Here is a 24328-nt window from a genome sequence, read left to right on the forward strand (position 1 = left end):
CTCTGTTTTCCATTTCTTTTCACTGCTGTGGTATATCTCTCCATTCTGTATTTATACCTGGTTGTGCACTGGATGGCCAAGGTCAGAGGAGGAGAATGTGAATGGTCAGCAGTCATGCATGTTTCTCTTAGACCACTATTTTACTTATCAAATATTAAAAATGCCAGAGTTTTGATGAAAAAAATGAAAAATATTGCTTTCCTCAGTAATGTGAAAATCAGCTTCTAATGTAACCATAGAAGCTTCTGTCTCTCTCTGTCTCTCTCTACTGTGGCTTTTTTTGTTTTATTCCCTCCCTGCCAACCCCTGCCACCACCTCCCCAACTTTTTTTTTTTTTTTTTTTTTTTTTTAAATATAGAGCTGTTTTTGTTATTCTGAGACCACATTTGTCTTGGTGGGAGTCATTTTTTACTCAAAGTAATGTGGTTCTGCTGAATCTCTTCAAGGAATCATAGGAGCCCTGTGGTTTCTATGAACTCAGGTGTTTTCAGGATATCAGCTGTGAAAATCATGCATTCGCAAGAATTGAAGCTGCCTGACAATCCCTGGAGGTAAGCACGTCTGCTTTTTGAAGCATAAGCAGGAACAGTGATGAAAAATGTGGGCATTTGTGTACCAAGCAAATGCAACTCTGCTGAAAAGTTTATCCAGTCTCCAGGTTGATTCTGATAACAGTGTAGGATGAAAATACTAGTGGAAGTATTAATAACAAATATTAATAACAGAATAAATCAAGATACTGAATATTTAGGATACTGGCAGCTTTGAGGGTCACATGAGAAGACCAACTTTTATCTAAAGTTATAACTCTTGTGTGCAAAAAGGAATTTCGTAATGCTAGCTCCATAACTTTTATTAGCTCTTAATTTATTAGAATTTACTTACCGGTCTGAGTTTTCCTCCTTCAGGTATAAAAATCAAAGTACTGGTATTACAATGTTCAGATTATAATTCAGCCTAGGAGACTGTTTTTGCTTTCAGAAACACTGTTGTCTCTCATTTCTTAAAGCTGTATTAAGATCTTGATTTTAATCACTAATTTATTACCAGTTGTATCTTCACCTGATTTTGGTAACACAGGAGTGGAAGCCCTTACAAAAAAAAAGCAGTTACATTTAATTGAAGAAAATGCCATGTAATGAAATGTTTAAAGTTAAACAAAAAGTGAAGTGTATTTTGGGAATTAATGAAACAAGGCCAACAAATTAAATATACGTAAAAGCAACCATATTGGTGAAAATCCTGGCCATACTGAATCTGAAGTGAAACTTCTAAGGGGAGCATAAATTTGCTTCAGGCCATCTATGGCAAATCTGAATAAAATTATATAATTATTTCTTTATGAAAGCATATATTGAAATTTGGAGATTCACATTTTTGAGGATCTTTGTAAGAAATTATTTCAGACATTATTTTAAACAATCTTTTGTTAACAACAGTGACAAATTAAATAGTTTAAAATGAACAAACTCAGATATTTCAAAATCCATTCTTTGCAATGAAGAGCTAATAAAAACTTACTCTTAATGTATTATTACTTGGTGGAAAATAATAAATAATTGCTATTACTTTAGCAGCAAATATACATTTGTGCTAATTATTTCCTAATTACAACAAAAGAAAAGCATTACTATAAGAAAGACAGATGTGAATTTATATGGTATAGAAATATCTTTGCATGGTAGCATAGGACAAAACTGTGCCTTTCTTGTGAGAGTTCGCTGCTGTGTAATCTATCACTTGTGAAAACTATGGGGTTGGAAGGAATGGAATTCTTTGAGTAATTTTCATCTTTGTGAAACATTTGGTTGTAAGTAAGACCATGAAGCCGTACATGTGGGAGGCCTCACAACTGGAAAGTGGTTTGGCAGAAAAAGACCTGGGGTTGAACACAATGTGTCCTTGTGGCAAAAAAAAAAAAAGAAAAAAAAAAAAAAAAAAAAAAAGACAAGCAGTATCCTGGGCTGCATTAGGAGAAGCCTTACCAGTGGGTTGAGGGAAGTGATCCTCCCTCTTTACTCAGCTCTTATGAGCACTGTGTCCAGTGCTGGGCTCCCCCTTATAAGAATGATAACAGAGAGAGCCCTGCAGAGATAATGAAGGGATCCTGTGAGGAAAAGCTGAGAGCTAGTGCTGAGAATGGTGTTGAGCTTGGAGTAAAGAAGTTTCAGATCTTATCAGATATAGAAGGAGTGCAAAGAAAATGGTGTGCCCAATAATAGGATAAGAAGCAGAGGTCACAAACCGAAACACGATTTACCGGAACATCAGGAAACACTTTTTCTCTATGCGGGTGACCAAGCTCTGTCATAGCCTGTGAGGTCTCCCTGCTAGAGATATCTTGAAGATATCATCCTGGGAAAAATGGCTCTAAGCCCTTATTATCATGAGTGTGAGCAAAGATGATCTCCAAAAGTCAACCAGTCTGTGATTAACTTACATAAAAATTGAACAAAAATACAAAATTTCCAAAAACTTATTTTCCAGAAGAAACAAATACCAAAATTTAAAGGATTTTCTAAAACAAAAAGATAACTGCATTAATTATTTGATGAGAAGCTTGTGAACTTTTAATAATAAATGCAAGTGAGAAAAGCATTGAATTGATAGTTGAAAAACTGCAAATAATTTAGACTGGAATAATATCATGAAAAATATCTAGAAAGATGTACAGAGACTTTTAAAAGAATCTATTAAATCCCGAAGGAAGAATATAACAGTAGTTTTATTTCATGAAAATAAGAATTCCTTTCCTTTTATTCTGTAACAGTTATGTGAAAGTTCAAAAACCACAGGAAGTCCTGAAAAAAAAAAATAAAATCTGGAACTGTTTCTGTCTGCACCCTGGATAAATTTTTGTCTACCTCTTTCTTGACTTAAATTCATTTTTGAAACTAGGAGAGTGCTAGCTTAGCTGAGCCATTACAATGTTCTTTGGAGTTAAATATCCCTTGTTCAATATTTATTGTCACAACACGCATGACAAATGTAATCAGTTTGTAGAACTTGGTTATTTGTGTTTAGTTGCATTTAAATTTTAGCTGACGGTTAATGCAAATATGGCTAGGAAGAAGGTTGCTTCTCTGGAGGAGGAGCAGTCCTGCTGTCTGTTGATAGGAGAACAGATAAGAATAGGCTAGCAAAACTTCAGAGATGCTGCAGATAGTTGAGAATCTGATTGTGATAACTGAAACTCAGTTCTCAGCTGGCAGTGGATCAAGAAGATTTGAGATAGATTTCCTATCATGTTCTAGTACACAAAGTTATTTCTGTTTCTACTGGCAAGCTGGACTTCAGTTTGAAGACAAAGATGCAAATATTAGCATTATAAGGATTAAAAACTAAGTGAATTTATGAGAAGGATAGTGTTAAGGACTATTCTTTCTTGTAAAGCTCCTTCTAGCTTATGAAGGACATCTTCCCAGCAGCAGGCTTATGGATTTGTTCTAATTTATTTTCTCCTTCAAAATACCCGTGTGCTGTGGTCACTGTAGGGCAAAATCCTTCTAATTGTAGTGTATGTACCTTTCCCTCAAAGCCCATTCCTGCCTTCTACAGTCTTATAAATTAGTAGGTCCTGTGAACTCAAATGTTTGTTCTAAAACAGCAGCTGCTGTGATTAGTCAGATTTTTTCATATCAGCATCATCTTGAGTGTATGGTATTTCTTATCATTATTTTGGTATATGTTAACTGGAAATATGCCCCATGTTTCTGTTTCCAAGAATAATGTACAGTGTCAAGCATTGACCGAAATGACACAGGGAGGATAGCAGCAGAGCTAGGAACTTCTGAGCAGAGCTGTATTAAGGCAATTCACTTTCACCAACTCCATGAAGATACAATTTAGAGAAGACTATGTAAAATAATCAAACATTTGAGAGATGACATCTGTAAGCAGTTTTAAGAGAGGAAACTTAGTACTTTTCAGAAGAGCTGATTGAGTGGGAGGATGAGGAATTTGAAAGCATTTTACAAAGAAGTAGTGCATCTAAATAGATATTCTGAGAAGAAAAAAATCTTGACTTCATTAACTGTAGCTAACAACAAAGGAAATAAGAAGCCAAAGCCTGCAGATCTACTCAAGAAGTGCTTTTAAAAGTAGAGCTTTGATACATGCAGTGAAAAAAAAAAAAGGCTAGATTATACGAGATTTAAAATATTATATTGTGTAGATATATAAAATACACTGATCTATAAAATAGATTAGATCTATCTAATCTATAGATAGATATATAAAATACACTAATCTAAAATATAGATTGTCTTCTACTATTTTTGCTTACACAAAAATTGATCTTATTACTTGCAGCTAGTAGCAAGGTTTCACATAATCACAAGATCATGAAATTGCAGGGGTGAATCTTAAGAGATCCTTGAGTCCAACACCACTACTAAAGCAGGTACCCTACAATAGTTGCACAGGTAAGCATCCAGATGGATCTTGAATATTTCCATAGAAGGATACTCCACATCTTCTTTGGGCGACCTATTCCAGAGCTCCATCATCCTTACTGTACAGAAGTTCTTTCACATGTTAGTAAGGAACTTCTCACATGCAAGTCTTAAGCCATTACCTTCTTGTCCTGTCACTACATATCACCAGGAAGAGCATTTGCCTCCCACTTCCCGTTAGATATTTCTGTTTATATTTTGTTAACATTACCCATGGTAAAAAATGAACAAAAAAACACTTTTTACTTAGTTACAGCTCATGCAATATGAATGAAATATGCATAAAAACTTTCAGTAATATTATTAATGTAAAATGTTGAAGTCTGTATATAATAGGTTAATTGTAGAGTTAATGTATATTGGCAACATTTCCTCTAGTACATTTGGTTCAGTTTGATATGTTAATGTGTCAGATTACCGTTTGACCAGAAACCTGTTCTCAACTATATAGTTTTTACTAAAAGAGGAAAATACGTATCTTATTCAGACAATTTGGACATGGTACATTGGCTTTTACTGTGTTTTATCATTTTTACAATTTAAATTGCAGAATAAATCTATCACTTAAATCAATAAAAATAAGTTTATTTTTAAATTTTCATTGGCTTGTGAATAATTGTAACTTTTATGACATTTTTTCAACTGAGGAATTTGAGGATATTATTTCTAAGTATTTCTTATTTTATATTTCATCACTGGTTAAATGTAGGTGTTACAACTTACATTTCTGTTGTAATGAAGAAAAAAATTCACTGGATTTAGTTTATTAATTCACACTAGAACATTGACAACCACAAAATAACAATAATAATAATAATCTCAAATAAATTTCAGGTGTGTGGTCCTACAATAAAAGTGGAGTCCCCTCATGGTCTACAAGAAATAAGCAGCAAACTACATTCTACATACTAGAATAAAAATACAAAAGAATTATACAGAAGAAAGAATTTCAATGTTTTAGGTAAGTAAAACCATGTCAATAATTGCAAGAATATACATGGATTTTTTAATAGATTTTTACTTGAACAGCTTTGAATATTTTAGTTTGCATTGCTTAGAAGTATTTGAAGTGGTTTGGAAAAAACATCCAGTGTCTTCTTTATGTAAATTTCCAACTGAAAAAGAGTATAAAATAGTGACAGTATTGTTTGTCAATGTCCTTGAGTGATTGTTAGCAATGCATTCTTGCACATATTGTTTCAGACAAAAAATTAGTATTTTGCATTAGCAGAGGATAATTAGGCAATAAGATACAAAAGAGAGTAGGGTTATCATGAGATAAACACACACATGGGGTGTTATGAGGCACAGCCAAGTATTTGCAATCCCTCTAGGGTATGATTATCTCGTGATAACCGTACACCCTGGAGTTGCCTTATTGCTATTATAAAATATATTTATTATAGGAAAAAATGCACATTTTTGTGCTGAAAGAAGACAAAGATGGCAATTTAGAATGCTGAACAGCTGAGCTGTGTGGTTTACATAGATTAATCTATCCCACTGGAATGTTTCCTCAGCCAAAAAAGTGTTACCTAAATCCAAGCAGTCATAATCTGTAGTGATGTGCGGCTATTCAGAGTATTTGAGAAATTCCCTCCTTGGTTCTTATGCTGTTCATTTGACTGCAAGGTATGCACATAAAAATATGAGGACATGGAGAAGAGTTAACAGGATGCTGAGCATTTTGAATGTTTGGTAATATTCCCAGTGTCTGGATTCTTCCATTTCAGTTTTATGCAAACTCTATATAAACAATTGAAAGCTTTAGAGAGTTGAAAATGCTTCAAAAACTAATTGAAAAGTATTGAGAGAGAAGTTATAAAGTACGAAGTCAACATGGCTTTAGAAGCTGGAAAACTGATGAGCCAGGGAGACACAAGGAAATTCTTCCAAGCAGCATAGTGATTTTACTACCAGGCATAGAGATGATGTAGCAAGGTGTAAAGGCAGATGGCTAAATAGGGGTTGGCCTCGTTTTACAAAACAGATGCTTTGCCACCATCTTCAGAAGACCAGGGTTTCAAAAAGAAAATACTTAGTCCTACACATATGTACATAATAGACAAGTCCATGTAAATAGCATGTAAATAGCCTCTCTGAGTCTTATTACCTATCTTTGTAGACACAAGTTGGCAACTAAAATAATGAATTAAAATCTCTTTGCTTGGTTGCAACTTGGTAGACACAAAAATCATGTCTCTCAAAAACATTTATAGAAGATCTTATAGTTTTAGATGTTTCATCAACAGTTATGCATAAATATAAATTTTCATACTATCATTCTATGATTAATGAAAATCGTTATCGTAGAGTTTAAGAATGATTTGGATTGGAAAGAACTAACCACGCTCTAGTGTACAGTACCAGCCTCCCTGACATGTGCAGGGACACCTTCCACCAGACCAGATTTCTCAAAGCCCCATCTAACCCATCCGTGGTCACTTTCAGAGATGGGGCACCTACAAATTCTCTGGACAACCTGTTCCAGTACCTCACTATTTCTTCTTGGTATCAATTCTAAATCTACCCTCTTTTAGTTTGAAGCTATTACCACCTGTTCTTCACTCCCTAATAAGGAGTTCCTCTTCAATTTTTCATAGGCTCCCTTTAGGAACTGGAGGGATATATTATCATATTTCAGCGCAACAGTTGGAAATTGTTTCTTTAAGTTTGTAATAATATTGAGCAAATATTAAGAAGAAATAAACATTGAAGTATCTTACAAATTGTGTGTTAAAATGTAATCAATATTTGTATTAATGTTTGGGCATAAAAACAGAGAAAGAAAGCCATGCAGAATTTATTTCTGCTTAGAATCTTGCACCACGGCCTCCAAAATTGTCAGCTTTAATTTAAGATTGGTGTTTAATATAGAATATGGAGATCAATGCAATTGATATGATTGAATAAAAAAGTCCTTGTAAGGATATATGGTGCACATTTTTAAATGCAACAAGTTCAATAATTGGTTTAAATGTAAAAATAAATTGTGTCTAGAGATATCTATCCCAGCCTGGGGTGATGCTTTATTGGTTTTTGCATTTCACTAACTGATGTGCTTTCATGTAAAATCAATATTATTCAGTCAAATATATTTTTCTTTGTTGTACAGTAAGCTCAGTTAGCCAAAATAAAATACTAAATATAGGACACCTAACCTTTTTTTTGAGGTAAACCTTTTGTGAGGAAAATAAGGTAAATTTTGAAAAAAGACACTTTTAGCTTCCTAAATGTTCTATGGAGACCCTTGGATAATGTATAGATTTTTCATGTGCTTCTCTAGCATTTTAGTTTGCTAACTCTCAGCCTTTTAATTAAGTCCCTAGCTGTTCCTCTGAAGGTAATTGCCATCTGTGGAATATTAGACACCGTTTCAAGTGTGGCATATATACCTGCTTAGAAGAGCTGACTAAAACTAGGCATCACACTTTCTAGTTGTACAAGAGCTAAAAATGTATTTGTCTTCTTTTTTAGCCCATTTTGAAGAGAAAATGTTTTGAGGTGGTTTTTTTTTCTTTGTTTTTTTTTTTTTTTTTTCTGATTAGAAAATTTTGGTGCTTGAAATACAATTGAAAGACAGCATTTTTAGAAAAAGTCCTGAAGTCTTTTTTTTTTTTTTTTTTTTTAAATTATAATGTCCTCCTCATAAATGGGAAGAGCTGAGGAATAGATCGAAAAAGGAATTTCCTGTATCTCACTCAATCTCACTTTAAAAGTTACCTGAATGATAAGAAAAAACACTGTCACCACAGAAGATCTCAGCAGAGGTAGAATGCTGGTCAAAAGAATTCTAATGAATACAGTTAATCAATTAACCAGGACACAGTGAATATAATTATCTTTAAAACATAACATCTTTCAGGTTTTTAAATTTTGTATCTCGTTCATCATTAATAAGAACAGAGTAGACTATTTGAAAAAGCTGCTAGCATCCAAAGGGGAGATTTTATTTTAAAGTTTTATTTCAACATACTTTTGTCATGAAAGAATTGAAGAAATAGGTGAAGGAAAGGTGTTTTTGCATGTGCTTTTCTAGGGGAATAGGTTTGTTTAATGTTGTTGTCTGTTCTCTAGAGTCCAAATTACAGTGCTCCCTTTTCCTTACTGCAGAGTGCTGAGTACATAGATAGGGTGTGTTTTTACCCTCTCTCTCTCTAAGTTGTCTTGAGGAAATAGGTGCAATTTTGTGTTCTGCTTTGGAAAGCTGTAATTATTGGAGAAATTCACATTTTCGTGTAGAAATAATAAAAAAGTATTCTCTGTGCTATAAAGTTTGCATACAGAAAATTGATATTTCTGAATATTTCTTCCAACCCTACAATTCTGAAACACTCAAAAGGTTAAAAAAGAAGAAGAGTAATCGACAAAGGAAGTGAATGTACATACTGCTTATTGAATTCAGCAGAGCAGAGAACTTTTTCTGGACTAGTGATTTCATAGACCAGTTTTACACTTTTTAGTCATGCTTTAAAACAATTGAGCATATGCCATAAACATCGAGTCACTGGAAAATGAAGGGTGGTGAACCATTCACAATCTAACTGAACTAATATGTCAAAATATTATAGCTTCAAAATATGTGAAGTGAATCCTAAACCTGCTTGCAAGACATTTTGATCAAACAGTTTTTGAAAGACATTTGTGTAAAATTATATATATATTTTTTCAAAACAAAAATTACTGGAATGTAAAATGCTGGTCTTAGAAAGACTTTGCTTCAGGAGAAATAGACTTTAATCCATTTAAATCAAACTTTTGGCAGTTATATAGGACTACTGGGATAGGGATGCATTAGTTGGCTACTATGCAATTGAATATGGTTGAAAACTTAAATGCCTGTTATTGTCATTATACTCAAGATGATATTTTCACTTTTGTCTTGGCTATCAGGTAACAAACAGAGCCTAAGTAGAAAACCTACACTGATGAAGACAATGGTAATGAGAGAGAGGAATATTTGAATAGATGCCATGAGAAAAATAAAGCATTGCAAATTGCAAGACTCGCTCTTAAAAATAACCTTTTTGAAAGTTTTATAGAATAGCATTCAAAGAGAAGATTTCCCCAGAGAATTAATACCCCTGGAACAAATTCTTAAAAATAGAAAGGCGATGAAATTTGTAAGACTCTGTGGAAAAGATAATCACTAGGAGGAAGAATACTTATCCAGTAAGGTGGATTTTTTTTTGTTTTTTATTTATTTATTTATTTATTTTTTAATTCAACTGATTTTGTTTGAGGTCAACTAAGTTATACTTTTAGAAGTCTGTTGTAATGGGGTCTGATGTGCGGAAACCTTTTTGCTCTTCAGGTCTTACTGAAGAGGAAGGGTTAAAGCAAATTTCAGTTGTCAAGTGAGATCCACATAGCATATTTTTTCTTGTATTATAATGTCACAATTTTAAAGGTACAAAATGTCCTTCCAGCTGAAGCTCTGTTGAGACTGTTTAACTATCCTACACAGACAGAGCAAATTCCAAGGGAAAAAGAATGACACAATATGGAACATCTCTTGCTCTTGCAAATGGCATCAGCCATGTGACGTCATACTCCATTTTCCTGATGACCTTTGCATCTTCTTTGATTTGTCATAAAGCTTACAAAGTAGAATTATTAAAATTATTTGACCATTTTGTGGAAGAGAAAGAATAATAGCAGAAAAAAGTATTTTGTGATAGGTGAGACTGAAATCCTCTGATTTCCAGAAATCTGATGCCCACAAATATATGTTCCATGTTACAAATAACTAATCAGATATCCAATAATTGAGAAATAATTCTGAACAAATTTATTTTATCTGTTTATACTGAAGAGTTTTTGTGATGTCATAAATATAATATATTGGTTAATTTTTGCAACAACCATCATTGTCTACTTCCCACTACTTTCTTCTCACTTTTAAGAACAGAAAAACAAACAAATGAAAAAACCCCAACAACCAGGCTTGAATAATATGACTAAAATGTTTTTTCTTGATTTTCATATATTTTTCTATTTTGATATCTTATATGTACTTGTCCAGAGAATTTGCAGAATCAAATAATTGGGTATCTTTCATAACAGAAATGTTCAAGGCTGTTGTGGCTAATTGATTCAGCTAGTTAAGTGGGGTTGAGTGAACTGACTGAGCTTTTTGATGGAGACTGGTGATTTTAGAAGAGTTTCATTTCCTTGTTGGTTAGCCAGAAAAAAAGCCCCTTGTTCCTTTAAGTATTAGTGGAAATGTTTCTAAGATGCTTATAAAACGCACAATACTTTGCATGTGAAATTTTAGAATCTCACACAGAATCACAGAATTGCACAAAGAAAAATGTTCATGTTCAGTCTGAACAGTTCCTAAAATAATGATTTTTCCTAATACATCTTAGGAGAAAAGATTTCTATAGTCTTTGATGCCCTTATTGCTGTTTCTTTAGCTGAAACTAGAGAAAGACAACGTTAATTTGTAGCACTGTACAATTACAAATGACAGTTACTAGAAAACTCATTCTAAACAAGACCATAGGTTACAGTTTTGCTGGCATATTGGTAAAGGAATTTATATGGGAATGTTTTCTAATCACCACATTATTTTATATTTTATTCATATGTGGTTTTCAACAGTCACCATCTGTTTCTGAGTTGTGTATTCAATATTCAAAACTGATCATTTCAACCAACTTTTATTATATCACATCAATTTCCCAATTAATATGTATAATTGATAACATTAAGAGACAAATGGCATAGGTTATTGGTATCAAAATAAAATTGGCTTCAATGTATTATACACTATACTTTTTGTTTATTTAGAATAGCTATGTTACATGTATAATTTTTTTTTTTCAAAGAATGAATAGTACAGAAATGCGCAAGCAACCTAGTTTGAGTAAATGTATATTTGACTATGTATTGCTCCATTTATAATTCAGATGGGTATTTCCAGTCATATCAATAAGCAAAACACAGAGTATCACACAGTGGTTGGCCATTTTTATTTTTGAAACTTCCCTTCTCCCCAGCATTAAGCTACAGTGTGTTCTATTGAATGTAACTAAACGTGTGATTTGCCTGTGACAATGATAAAGTAAAACAGAACTTATTACTGCCATCAAAGCAGCAACATAAATCAAAGAATTAGCAGGAAATCAAAACAAAAACCTCCCCAACAACAACAAAAACAAATACCTTTCTCAGCAAACCTGACTTATTAGGAATGTTCGTAGTAATATTGGTTTTATGATGCAGTTTTATTTATGTGTATATATTGCTGCACCTGAGAGTCCTAAAATTGATCTGAGTTAGATCTAGCAAACTCCTGTACTGCTTTCCAGGTCCTATTGACTCAGCTATTGTTTGATCTAAGTTGCTCGGGGAAGAATGTTGAGGGTAGTGGGCGGGAAAAAGTCTTTAAGTTGAAGCTCTAAACCTTTCCTGTTGTCCCCTCCATTGCCTCAATAGTTGCTCAGAGTTAATGGCTCTACCAATCTACAACTAATCGCTGTTCTCTCTGGTGAGGAAGAGCCACTCAGTGGTGAAAGCTGTTGATTGCTCTGTCATAGACAATTATGGTTCCTTCACTAAACCATCAAGGTGCTGCTACAAAATGTATTCTCTAATTCACAGTGAATATTACAATCACAAGACAAAATGAAAATTCTACACAGACAAATTTTCCACCTGCAACTGAATGGTCAGAATCCTCCCCTCCTTTTCTCAGCTGTCTCTTTTGTGTTACAAGGACAAACTTTATCATGGCCAGTCACTGTTATTTACAAATTACCTGCAGCTGATATAGCAGCAAGGAAGAAGGTGGAAACATCTTCCTGGTCAGTGTCTGAGTGATTACAGTGAAGAAAATGATGGTGTTTAAATTCTGTCTCTATCACTATCACAAATATGACATTCAGTTTCTGACCCATAGTACACCACAAAATAGAAATAAATAAAAATAATAAAAACTAACAACAACCCAGTTAATATCAGTTCAAACTTTAGAAGGCTTGATGAATACACTAATACATTTTAAAGATGTTATTATGATAAGATTCTCTGGCTTTTTACACTGAAGAGATGAGATTTTTAGACAGTTTTCCTGTAGAAAACATAACCTACAGAGTCACAAAAATATCTTTTGGAAACTCACACATTTCATTTTAAAGATTCCAAGTTATGAAAAATGTATTCTATTTCTTGGTACAATGTTAAAATTAGTTAATACTTCTTCTCATCAAAAATAGAATCTTATTTCCAGTTTGCACTTCGCTGACTTTCAGTCATTGAACATTATGTTTTCATCTGCAAGAAGAAATACTGTTCCAATATAATTTCTATATAGATAATTACAGATCATAAGCATATACATTGTATTTCTTCAACTTGATTACCCCAATAAATAAATTTCCTAATAAAATAAAAACATGAGAAAATGAGTTATGATTTACTGTGAAATGAATTTCATTTCAGATTGATGTTTACAGGTATGCTTAACAAAGAAACAGCTTAAATAACTAGGCCAACTATCCAGCCAAATATTATTTTATTATGTACAGGGAGTCTTTAAATATTACTTTGGCTTTGTTTCATTGTTTCTTAACTGACAAATGTTTATGAGTTTGTAAAAAGAAAATATGCATATGAACGGAATGTTTGCATTGTCTGACCTCATGGTTTGTAGTTAAAGTCTTGATATTTCCAAGATATAAAACCTTTAGCAAAATTATTATGCTTTTTGGTAATGTGGGAGGCAGAAGTCATAGTACTAATATCTTGTTTACAGAGGATCTGAGTCTGATCTGGGTGGCTTCCTAGATGATTAATCAAAAAAGGTTTCCAAATACATTCTTTGCTTTATCATGAATTAAGTCTTCCACAAAAAAATTAAAAAAAAAAATCCAGTTTTTTTAATATAATAAGAAGATATTTGCGACTAACTAAACTTTCTATTTCTCTTCAGTATAAAATTTTCAGTCAGACATAGCAGAAATGCTAAGCCATGGTGATTGAGCACCTGATGGGAAGGCAGGACCAATCCGGGGCAGCTCAGCTGTATAGAATGCACCTGAGTGACCAGAAGGGGTGAATCCAGGATCCACCCCTACACACACTTCATTTAAGGGTTGGCAGTGGAGCTGAGGGCATTTTGCTGGAGATCCCTGCCTACTGGAGTCTTTTTAAAGGTAAGCAGGTTTTATTTGTTTGTTTTGTTTTCCTTTGGTTTTTACATGTGTGGCTGCTGTACCTGGGCTTTTTCTCATTTACTCCAGCCCAGGATTATGCCTCTCCACTATTGTTGTTGGACTGTTTTGCAAGTTGGACACAAAGTTTTCTCCATGTCTGCTTGTAATAAACTGAATTAGAGATTAATGTTTACTAGTTTAAATTTGTAAGTAGGCAAGTGACCTATTCTTATAGCTCTAAAACCTATACACATTCATCACCCCTGAGTCTCCTCACCAGGTCTAATGTTACATTCCAAAGAATTCCCCTTTCATACACTGTGAGCTGTACCGAATTTCCCATCTCTTACTTATTGTACCAAATAGATCACCTTGTGGTTGTTTATTGTGTTGTGAAGTATGATGTCACTCAGACCCTCTGGAAGGCTTTACTGTATTTCAGCTCTAGATAAATCCGTATTTCTGACTGTGGATGCAAAGAGTTCTGAGATATCTTTAGGTTACAAATATATTCATGGAAGACAGTTAAACATTCACACTGAGGATATATCTGTTCATGATATGAGCATCAAGTATGATTCAAACAAAGAGTACAACATATCCTAACATGAATCAAAGCTATTGCATGTTTTGTGTATGATGTATTGGTTATATAGCAAAGGGTGATCTTTTCCAACTGTTGATACACTAAGAATTTTTTCTTGTGCTTTATTTGTTTCCAAAGTTTAATATGCAAGTAGCAAGTTCTTTGTGAAGGTAGCAGAATTGTGGCTTGTGTATGTTGTCTTAAAGCTCACTTACTGTAGTAATGTGAAAAGTTAGAATTAAATTTGCTTCCAACTGTTGCATTTTTAAACAGTTGATTGGCATGCTACAGTGTCTAATGCTGGCAATGGGATAGCTGTCTCACTGGGGAGTGAAAGAGGGCCTTAGTCGTGGGCTGGGAGGACTGTGAATCCTGTAATGTGTTTAAAAATTTTACAGAGAGAAGTCCTCAAAGGAAGTGTATTGCTCTTCTGATGTGACATCTCCTTTTGAGTCTGTGCTCAGCAGTTATTTTGTAGATTCTGACCATTCTAGTAGGAATCATAGAATGACTTGGATTGAAAGGAACTTTAGTGATCAGATTGTAACCCCCATACTGCAGGCGGGATTGTCAACTGCTAGATCGAGTACTAGATCATTTTGCCCAGGGGTCCAGTCCAACCTCCAGGGACAGGGTACCCACAGCCTTGCTGGGCGACGTGTTCCAGAACCTCACCACATGCTAAATGAAAAAAATTCTCCTGACATCCAGTCTAAATCTCCTGTCTTGAAGATTAAAAACATTCCCCCTGATCCTAGCACTATCCACCTATATAAGAAGTTTATTACCTTCCTGCTTATTGTCTCTCTATAACTATTGGAAGGTCATAATGAAGTCTTCTCATGGCCTTATCTTTTCCAGACTGAATGAGCCCAGCTCCTACATTGTAAGGTAGAAGAATTCTATTTTGAAATTCTTTTTATTTTTTTCCCCCCTCCTCTTATCTTCAAAGAGAGTTTCAACAACACAAAATGTTTCCAAGAAATCTGAGAGTAAACTCTGAAAGGAGTACTTTTGGTAGAAACACAGATCTTATAACAAATTGAATGTTAGGAATAGTTTTCAGATTCTCAGTAGAAATTCAGAGGTCTTATTGGTTCTTAGTCATATGTTGAAGCTGCTAGAACTGTCCAGAAGGACTTCATGTGAATCAGCTGTAATTGTGAACATTCATCAAACATCTTCAGTAAATGAAATATGATCATTCTAATAGAGGTCTGGGAATCCAGAGAGCAGAGGCTTATAAATTAGTATAGTAAAGCATTAGATTAGAAAAAAAAAATAAAGAAGGTAAGTTTGCTTAATGAAATTACCAGCAGATAACCATTATTTTTACTGTATTTTGCTTTGATCTGTTTTCTAATCTCCTCGCTCTAAAATTCCAAATACCTTGCCTTTTGTCCTAGCTGCTGATATGTGTCCCAGTTCCTTTCTTTCTTATATAACATCATAAAGTGCAAAGAAATGAAACTTCTAGTCCTGGAATGCAACTGTAAAAACTGAGATATTGATACTACTCATAACCAAACACAGATATCATCTACAAATTACTTCTGGATTATCACTTCTGAAATTAATTTGCATACAGTGTTTTAGGAGACATTCTCAACTTTACCTTAAGTACCTTATCATTCTTATGCTTTTGTACTAGGGATTAAGCCTGTTTCCTTAGCATTTTATAGGCTTAATCTGCATCTGCTTTAAAGTGTATCCAAAGTCTACTCTACTTTAACATGTGGTTTTCATGTTTTCTCTCTGTGATTTCCATCACATCTGACATCTACTGTGCCAAAAGCATTTATGGAAAGTAATATGGGCATTTGGCAGGAAACCAGGTAACTTTAAGGAATTGTTATCAGAGATTAGATAGCCATGAAACACAGATAACTTTTATTACCTAGCATATAAATTTCCTTAGTTGATGCTTCAGTGCTTACACATCCCTATTCCAAATGTTTATACAATATCATCTGAGATTACAGTTACTGTTTACATTCAAGCTGCCACTCAAACATGATTCAACAGAACAGTAATTAGCTGTTTATCCAATTAGAAAAGGGAAATATCTCATCAGCACTCATGGTAAGAAATACTTGACAGGCAGCTTGAGTATAATTTCAATTCTGAGGAGTTTTGTGTTGGTGGAAAAAAACCCAGCAAAACAAACTAAATAGTGTACTGGACAGATATTAGGTGTTTGTCTTTTTTTTATTTATTTATTTATTTATTTATTTATTTATTTTTTAAGTTTTCAAGTTAGGAAAATAAGAGACAACTTACTTCTGTTTATTTTATGCATCTTGAATGCATAAATTTATCCTTATTGTTGTATTGTCACTCTTGCTGATCTGTGACTTCGCAGTAGTGGAGAACTCTCCCCATACTGAGGAAGCTAGTCTTGGAAAACAAAACAAAACATAAAATTGTATTTTGTGAAATAAATATGAATTAATATGGTGAATTCTGCATTAACGCAAAGTGTATGCCTCAGAAAAGTGATCCATTTTCTTTCAACTGAAATTTTTAGGATATAAGAGATTACTGCAAATTAATTCATGAGTAGAGTAATTTTTAACTTTATAGCTGTAAGGGAGTTGGGCACGCACTTAACCAAAAATTCTCAGAAAGGTTTAACTGGGTTATCTAAGCATGCAAATCTAGACCTCACTTCTCTACTTTCAGGTCCTGCAGGGGAGCAAAGTGGTCTTATTGTTAGAACACTACAAAAACGTTTTCGCACAGAACTGTAAAGTTCTTTACATAATATGCTTTACATTCACACCTTTCAGTTATTTTGGTTTAACTTTCCCAGTTTCCCTAAGCTGACATGCCCCATGTTCATGCATATTTGTGTGGCGTGTAAATCTGTTCTTTTTACAATGTGCTTTGACAAACCATAAAGATGAAAAGCTTCTAAACAGAAACTTTAAAGATTAAAAAAAAAAAAAAAAAAAAAAAAAAAAGAAAGAAAAAAGTTAGAACAGGAATTCAAACCTAATTTGATTTTTTTTTTCCTTATTTTCTTATTAAAAATGTATTTACTACTTGTCATATTTATCATTTGGAGCAGAATCAGATACGTTTGTAAAGGAAAAAGTATTATATTTTACTTATTACAGGGACAGTGCAAATGCATTCCGTTTTACATTAAAAAGGATTTGCACTGAAGGGCAAACATCACCTCTTTATGCTTCCAGATTGCATTACAATCTAATCCATCACATTATACATTTGTGGGTGTCTACCAGTGCTGGTTTGCTAAAATGGTGCAAAAAAGAAGTCCTTGTAGGAAGCTGGTTTAAATTTCACGCATTTTTACTTACGGGCTATCTGGCTAGATGAGCATGAACTTCTGCAAAAGAAATCCTTTTGGAACATGAGTATGTGAGAAGCTATGAAAATGATATGAATAGCAGTTTCTGTATTACCTTCTCAGTAGTCTTTGCTGCTAGGTGAGTTTTAGACTCAGGTAATTTGCACATTAAAATTACTTTCAAAGTTTTCTGGCAATGCATGTTTGTTAATAAAGCCATTACTTCACTTCTTGATGGAAAAACATGTATAAGACAATGATGACTCAGTGTCTACCAGCTGTGAACTGAATTGTAAGCGATTTTGATGTTATGAAAGAGATCTCAGAGATAGTCTGGAGTTCCATGGGAAAAAAAAAAAGTATGCATCTGGACGCTTGGTATGTAAGACTAGTCCACAGCAAATTTGTTGGCTGGGATGATTGTGGACCAGGTTATTATATTGGAACATGAATCCCAGCACAGACATGGAGAAATAATTATGATTTGCCTTAACAGTGAAACAGTGTTGAAGTGATTTTTCCTTTCTATTAATTCTCATAAGGAAGAAGAAAAATATTTAGCCAACACAGGAAAACTTGTGCGTGCAAATAGCCTGTTGCACAGCTATTGACTCACAAACTATACTTTGATATTTTGATTGATACATTTAATATTCTTAATAAGATCTAGCAAATTTGTTTGTATAACAGTAAAACAAAATGCCGAGATTTAAAAACAACTCTTCATCCTGATCCAAAAGATGAATACTAGATTAAAACATATGAGGAAATCAGGTGGGGCACAGGGAAGCTGCGTCTATTTTATGTGATGTTCTTTTTTTATTGACTCTGGCCTAACCAAAACATGCTGCCTGTGGGGTTTGCTAAACTGATGAAAAGCAGGAAGAGAAAATAATTAGATTGTGGTCTTGATGAGTGAAATTTTCAGTTGTCTTTAGATCATATAGTTTGGTTAAATGAATTGCAGAATCATAGAGTTGTAGGGGCTGGAAGGGAGCTCTAGAGTGATCTTGTCCATCCCTCCTACCAAAGCAGGCTCCCTAGACGAGATTGCACAAGTAGGCATCCAGGTGTTTGGGGTGACTTTGTGTGCTTAAAAACAGAAAATATTTGAAAACTTGGAAAACTTAATAAAAAACACAATTTAGAGATGTAGGATTTTCACCTGTTTGCTTTACTTTTTTTTTTTTTTTTTTTTAAATGAGGATGAATCCTTCACATATTTTCAGAAAACCAGAAATTTTCCAAAGATTTACCTAATGATGCTAAAATGCTGAGCTCAACTTATCTATCTCCGTTGCACTTAATGCTGAACCCCAGCAGTCTTAAAGAAAAAAATGCAGCATATGATTTAGGCCCATTGCTGCAAGAACAAAATGAGTAACAAAGCATTTGTCTCATTAGAGTGTACACACTCTGTATTTACTGTCACAGATTTTCTACAGTTGGAGAAGGGGAGGCTTTTTACAAATGGAAAATGGTGAGAGTTAAGAAGACTGATTTATCTGTCCCTGTCTTTGATTTTTCTATACTTTCTCTCCCACACCTCCTTGCACCTGTTGACTCCTTACCTGCTGCTGAGCATAACTTCACAATATTTTCTACACCACTGTCCCGTCTCTGCAATGGGATGGGAAATGTGAAGGCATGAAGCTCACCAATTTCCAATGCACAGTCAGAATCAGTGCAGAAATGTCCGTGAAGTACTTCATCAAACCCATGTGGTTTGATCTGCTGTAATTTTCCAAAAGGACCACAAAAAGAGGTCTGTAAATTCTGAATGTTACATTGGGTTACAGCAGTATTGATTTGCTTTAATTTGGTGTAACTGTTGTGGTGGGGCATGTTTTTCATCTGAATGTGATTTCCTCAGTGTAGTCTCTTTCTGATAGGAATACATACCAAGACAGCTGTGAACTGATGGATCCAATCAGGATTAGTAGATTTATTTTTTTTTATTATTTTTACTTATTTCACCTGTAAATCTAGAACTAGAAACAATTTCAGTTTCTCCTCAAAGACAATGCTTCTCCCAGTTTATTTGAAAAATCCACATTTGCCTTCATAAAAACTTCATTCTAATTCTGGTAAGATTATTATTGTTATTTTTAGGAAATGTCATTAAGATTAGTGAAGTATTGCAAGAGAAGATGAAAGGGGCAGAGTTGAGCATGGCAATGAATGCTTTTAAAAAAAAAAAAGGCAACCTCTGATACATACTTGTTATGGGCAAAAGAGAATGTGATTCAGTAAAACTAACATGAGAAGTAAAACAATTTTTTTATCTTTAACAAAATGTGTGTATAACAAATGGGGTAACAAAATGTTATAGTGTATACTTTTTGTCAAATTTCTGCAAACTATTGAGTTCCCACAACCAAGAAGCCGATACTTTCCTGCACATATTTGTTTTTCTTCTTGTGATGTAACCAAGCATAGCATGATAGTAGATTTAAAATACAAATGAAAAGAAACAACTAAACTAGCCAAAAAAGCATGTTTATGAGAAGGTGGCAGCAGTAAGAAATAGTATGTAGATATGTGCTCTATATTTTCAAATGTATGTCTTAGAGCATATTCAAAATATTGAAACTTGTACAGGGCAGAGGGAATTCTGCTCAGCCAATCAGAATACAACAGTTTGAACATGAAAGCACTAACCTTTTTTTAGCTGTGTAAGGTTCTTACAAATGGCCCATGCTGTGCCAATAAAACTATTGTGACTGGATGCTTTTGCAGTGGAAGCTGACAGATGAGGCAGAGTTAAGTACTTTTTCAGACAGGCTACCCCAGTAAATCATTAAAGCACACAAACAATCATCCTTCATCAGCCTGTGATTTTTTTATAGCAATTGCAAATTGAAAACAATGCAAACAAACAAATCAACAATTAATGAACATTCCCCCACTGCTCACTGTAAATAGATCAACAACTTTAGAAGAACACTTTATCCAACACGTTGTCAACTCATTGTAAACACATCTACAACTCATAAACAACCCATTACCCAGTCTGTTGTCACCTCATTGCAATTGAAGCTGAATGCTAACTGTACCGAATTTCTCTGAACTGAATCAATTCAGAAACCTCTAAGAAAAGGTCTAACCATATTAGTCCAATAAGTTTCAGGACTAATATGAATGAATATATGTAGTGGGCAAGTCCTGTCTATAAGAATATGTTATATTTTTGAATATAACATATTGAATATATATGTATATATATATTCTTTGCTGCTGAACTTCTTGATTCAATTTAAAATTACTTTGTTGTTGTTGGATGTATTCCTGATGGAATGTAGTATTACAACTGGAGATGCAGGCCTACGAACTTGTATCTACAGCAGGATTACAAGCTTAATCTTCTCCTTCTCTCAAAAAAGATTTTTAAAGATATTTATTTGCAGAATGTATGTTAGTGTTTTATGTTAGACTGTTCAAGATCTGTTTTATGTCCGTTGCTCTCATGTGTCACTTTGGCATCAAATAGCCTGCAATACATAAATTATTTTACAAATGTAAAACACCATAAGCAAATTAAACTGCTTTGGTTTATAAGCAGAAAATGCATTTTGCATACAGAATATGGTACTTCATGATCTTATTTTTTCAACAGCATTTTAAAAGTTGTGGGAATGTTCAGTCACCTTTGTGGATCTGATATGTTCTCCAACACTTAAGAGTAAAATGTCTGCCTGTTTAAAAGATGTAATTTAACTAAACCAGCAATTATGGCATGGATGAAGGAATTTCTTAATCATTTTTTGAGGGACATAAGGTGTTAATTCTGTCCTGATTGATAGTAGTTCAGATTACCCTTAACAATACCAAGAAAGTTGGAGTTTACTATATCTAAAAGTTTATGAAATATAGGAGGGAAATAAAGTGGTGTTGTTCTATTCAGGTTGAACTCAATCAGAAATTGCTTTTTACTATTATCTTCCAAGACATGTTTACTTTACAAGTTTTTATTATTAGTATGTTTACTTATGTATCGCTGTATGTGGGTGTGGAAATTATCCTCACCAAAATATCACAACCTGTGCACTAGGTTGCTAATTTTAAACTAGCTTGACAAAAGAGAGGAAGGACATGAGAATTCTGATATGCCTTTCCAAATACAAAAGTCTTAATTCATTCAGAGAACAGACCTTCATATTCTCCTCAGAGAGGAGACTCATGACTCAGTTTTTTTCTCCTCAGTAGGGTTAGTAACCCACTAGAAGGAAACTGTCATTTCATAATACGCAGTTCTGACTACATTTGTGCTTTTACTCGATCACATCTATAAACTCTACAAATTAAAAAATATATATATTTTTTGAAGATTGCTTATGGACAATTTGGCAACATTAAGATAAGCATTATTCAACTACTAAAATATTTATACACCTACACCAAATGCATGTCAATAGAAAATTACATTTAATTCAGAAAGCTTTTGATCCAACACCTAATATTTAGAAAACATACATTGTAGCATTTCCTTATTCTAGCTTAAAATTATTCTAAGACTTTTGAATTATTTGCAGTACGTAACATTGTAGTACTGTTACTATTTTTGATGCAGGATTATTGTCTAGAATTTTAAGAAAAAGGTCCTCTTAAGACCTAACTTCTTCACAAATCATGTTTTATCGTTTAAGTATTTCCTTTTCTATTAATGCAGGAAATCTACAGCAAATCCATATACCTTTAGGATAAGTGATCTATATTTTCCTTAATATGCGTTCAAATTGTCAATGTTTTGTCGGACAAGATATGTCTTTTCTCTGTAGACTTGATTACCTCAGAGATACTGATTTATTTTGTGTACATTTTCTAAATTCTGAATTTGAATCTCACAGTTCTAAGGTCACACCAATTTTTAGCAGACATATACCTCCTTTTTTTTAATCACTCATTTACATAAACAGGAAGACAAGTATATATGCTTTTTTTTTTTTTTTTACTTTTCTGCTATTTCAGCAATTTAATATCACTTATACATTATGTAAAAAAAAAAAATATATATATATTGACAATTTTACAAAGAACTAAGCTTACCCAATATTATGTCATCAGATGTAAAGTTCTTGATGGCAAAATAAATCTCCCGTGGTAGTAGTCAGTGCCTTACTAATATGGATTCTCATTGATGCATGTGATGCTATGCAGCTTTGGTATCAAGACTGAATACTTTTGTAAAGGTTTTCAAAATAAGTGTTAGATTTGATGCACAAACTACTGTGTTATATGTTATTGTTTTAAATGCAAAATTACAGTAGAAAAAAGAACATACTTTCTCATTAATATCTCTGACAATAAACAATTTTCACATTGCCAAATAGTATTTGTTGACCAAGGAAGCTGGAATATGGATGTCCTTTAGTGATCTTTATCCACAATGATTATAAAGATCATTATCCAAATGATCTTTATTTTAATCTGAAGTGTGGTGCCCACGTATGTTCATGTTTTTGTTTTATAATCTCTTTTGATCCAACTTTATTCTTCATTCCTATAATTTCAATGTTTTGCATACCTTCCCATTTATTTATTTTTTTTAAGTTCATGTTATCTATGGCTGATTTCTGCTGGTGTGAAAATTCAGCAGTTTGTTGATAGGAAGGAGGGAGGGAAGGAAGGAAAGTTCATCAGATTTTGAGTTATTTTACACATTCTTAATATGATGTTCTCTTGTCTCTCTGATGTAAGTTCATATTCATCCTTTATAATCTCATAATTATCCTTGAAAAGGTGTGACTAATTTTTATTTAATTTTTATTACAAATATCCATAATGCCCACCAGAAAGTGGTGAGAATTCTTTCAGCTGTGCTTGGCTAGCTTTACCATTTTGCCTGCAATGTTCTTTGGTATTGTTTACTTCTTCGAAATTCTTAAATTCCTTCATCATCAATTGAGTGAAGAATTTAACAATGACCTCCTTTGGGAAATGATTTTTTTTTTTTTTATATACGTTTATCTGGGCTAAGAATTTGTATCATCTAAATTGAAAGGTGAAGTAGCTATAGTATACATCACTGTATTGGTTTGAGCAATGGATGTGAGTGCCACTCTGAAAGTAATGCCTTTTATTATGTAGACCCACAACATCAGAGGCAGGTGTTGGTGGCATTGCAGTAGAAATGGAACATTCCCACCAATATTCTATTTTGTTACTTTGCAACAGACAGCAGCAGAGGGGCAGTCTGACTAATTGGTATCTGACATAAAAGTGCTTATGGAGCAAAGGTGTGTCAATGAATTCCTCTATGTGGGAACAATTTAATTCATTGACATTTATTGATGCTTATTAAGTGTTTATGGAGACTAAACAATGGATATTGGGGTGGTGGGGGTGAGTTTCAGCTGGGGTGACAGTGGGTCACCTGTGCTGGTGCAAACTTTCGCAAGTATGGCATGCAGGCTTGTTTATCACTGTCAAAAATACCTAGCTAGTTGTGGTGACTAATGATGGTTGACAAGTAGTTCTTTTAGCTGAGAATTTGCTCTATCAAATGGTATTATTGAGCTTTTTCTATCTGTTGTAATTTCCATGGAAATAAATGGCATTACTTTAGGAGCAACATACGTATTTATGTCAACTCATATTTAATTTTACCCCCCCCTCAAAAATTACTTAACTTAAGCTTTTTAACTTAAGCTTTCTGTCTATTCCAGACTGGCCAAGTGTTTGGCTTTTTAAATATTTTGAGTGAAATACTCAGTCATTGAAACCATTGGCCTAGATCAGAGTTCAAATTTTAATTTTGTTTTATTTAACATTAGGAGGCTTTAAGCAATCTAAATTATGTCATAACATTGAGGC

General features: G+C 33.6%; 1 long non-coding RNA gene across 1 annotated transcript in view; it reads left to right on the plus strand.

Moving 5' to 3' along the window:
• Nucleotides 1-325: 325 nt before the first annotated feature.
• LOC146760745 (uncharacterized) overlaps nt 326-24328 on the plus strand; it is a 105279-nt gene continuing 81276 nt past the window's right edge. Inside the window, exons 1-2 of the long non-coding RNA XR_014947185.1 lie at nt 326-552; nt 5290-5416. This is a non-coding gene — a long non-coding RNA (uncharacterized LOC146760745). The remainder of the gene's footprint in view (nt 553-5289; nt 5417-24328) is intronic.

This window comes from Coturnix japonica, chromosome 5 (assembly GCF_054131305.1).
Source record: "Coturnix japonica strain WE chromosome 5, WE-NBRP24, whole genome shotgun sequence".
NCBI classification, from domain to species: Eukaryota; Metazoa; Chordata; class Aves; order Galliformes; family Phasianidae; genus Coturnix; species Coturnix japonica.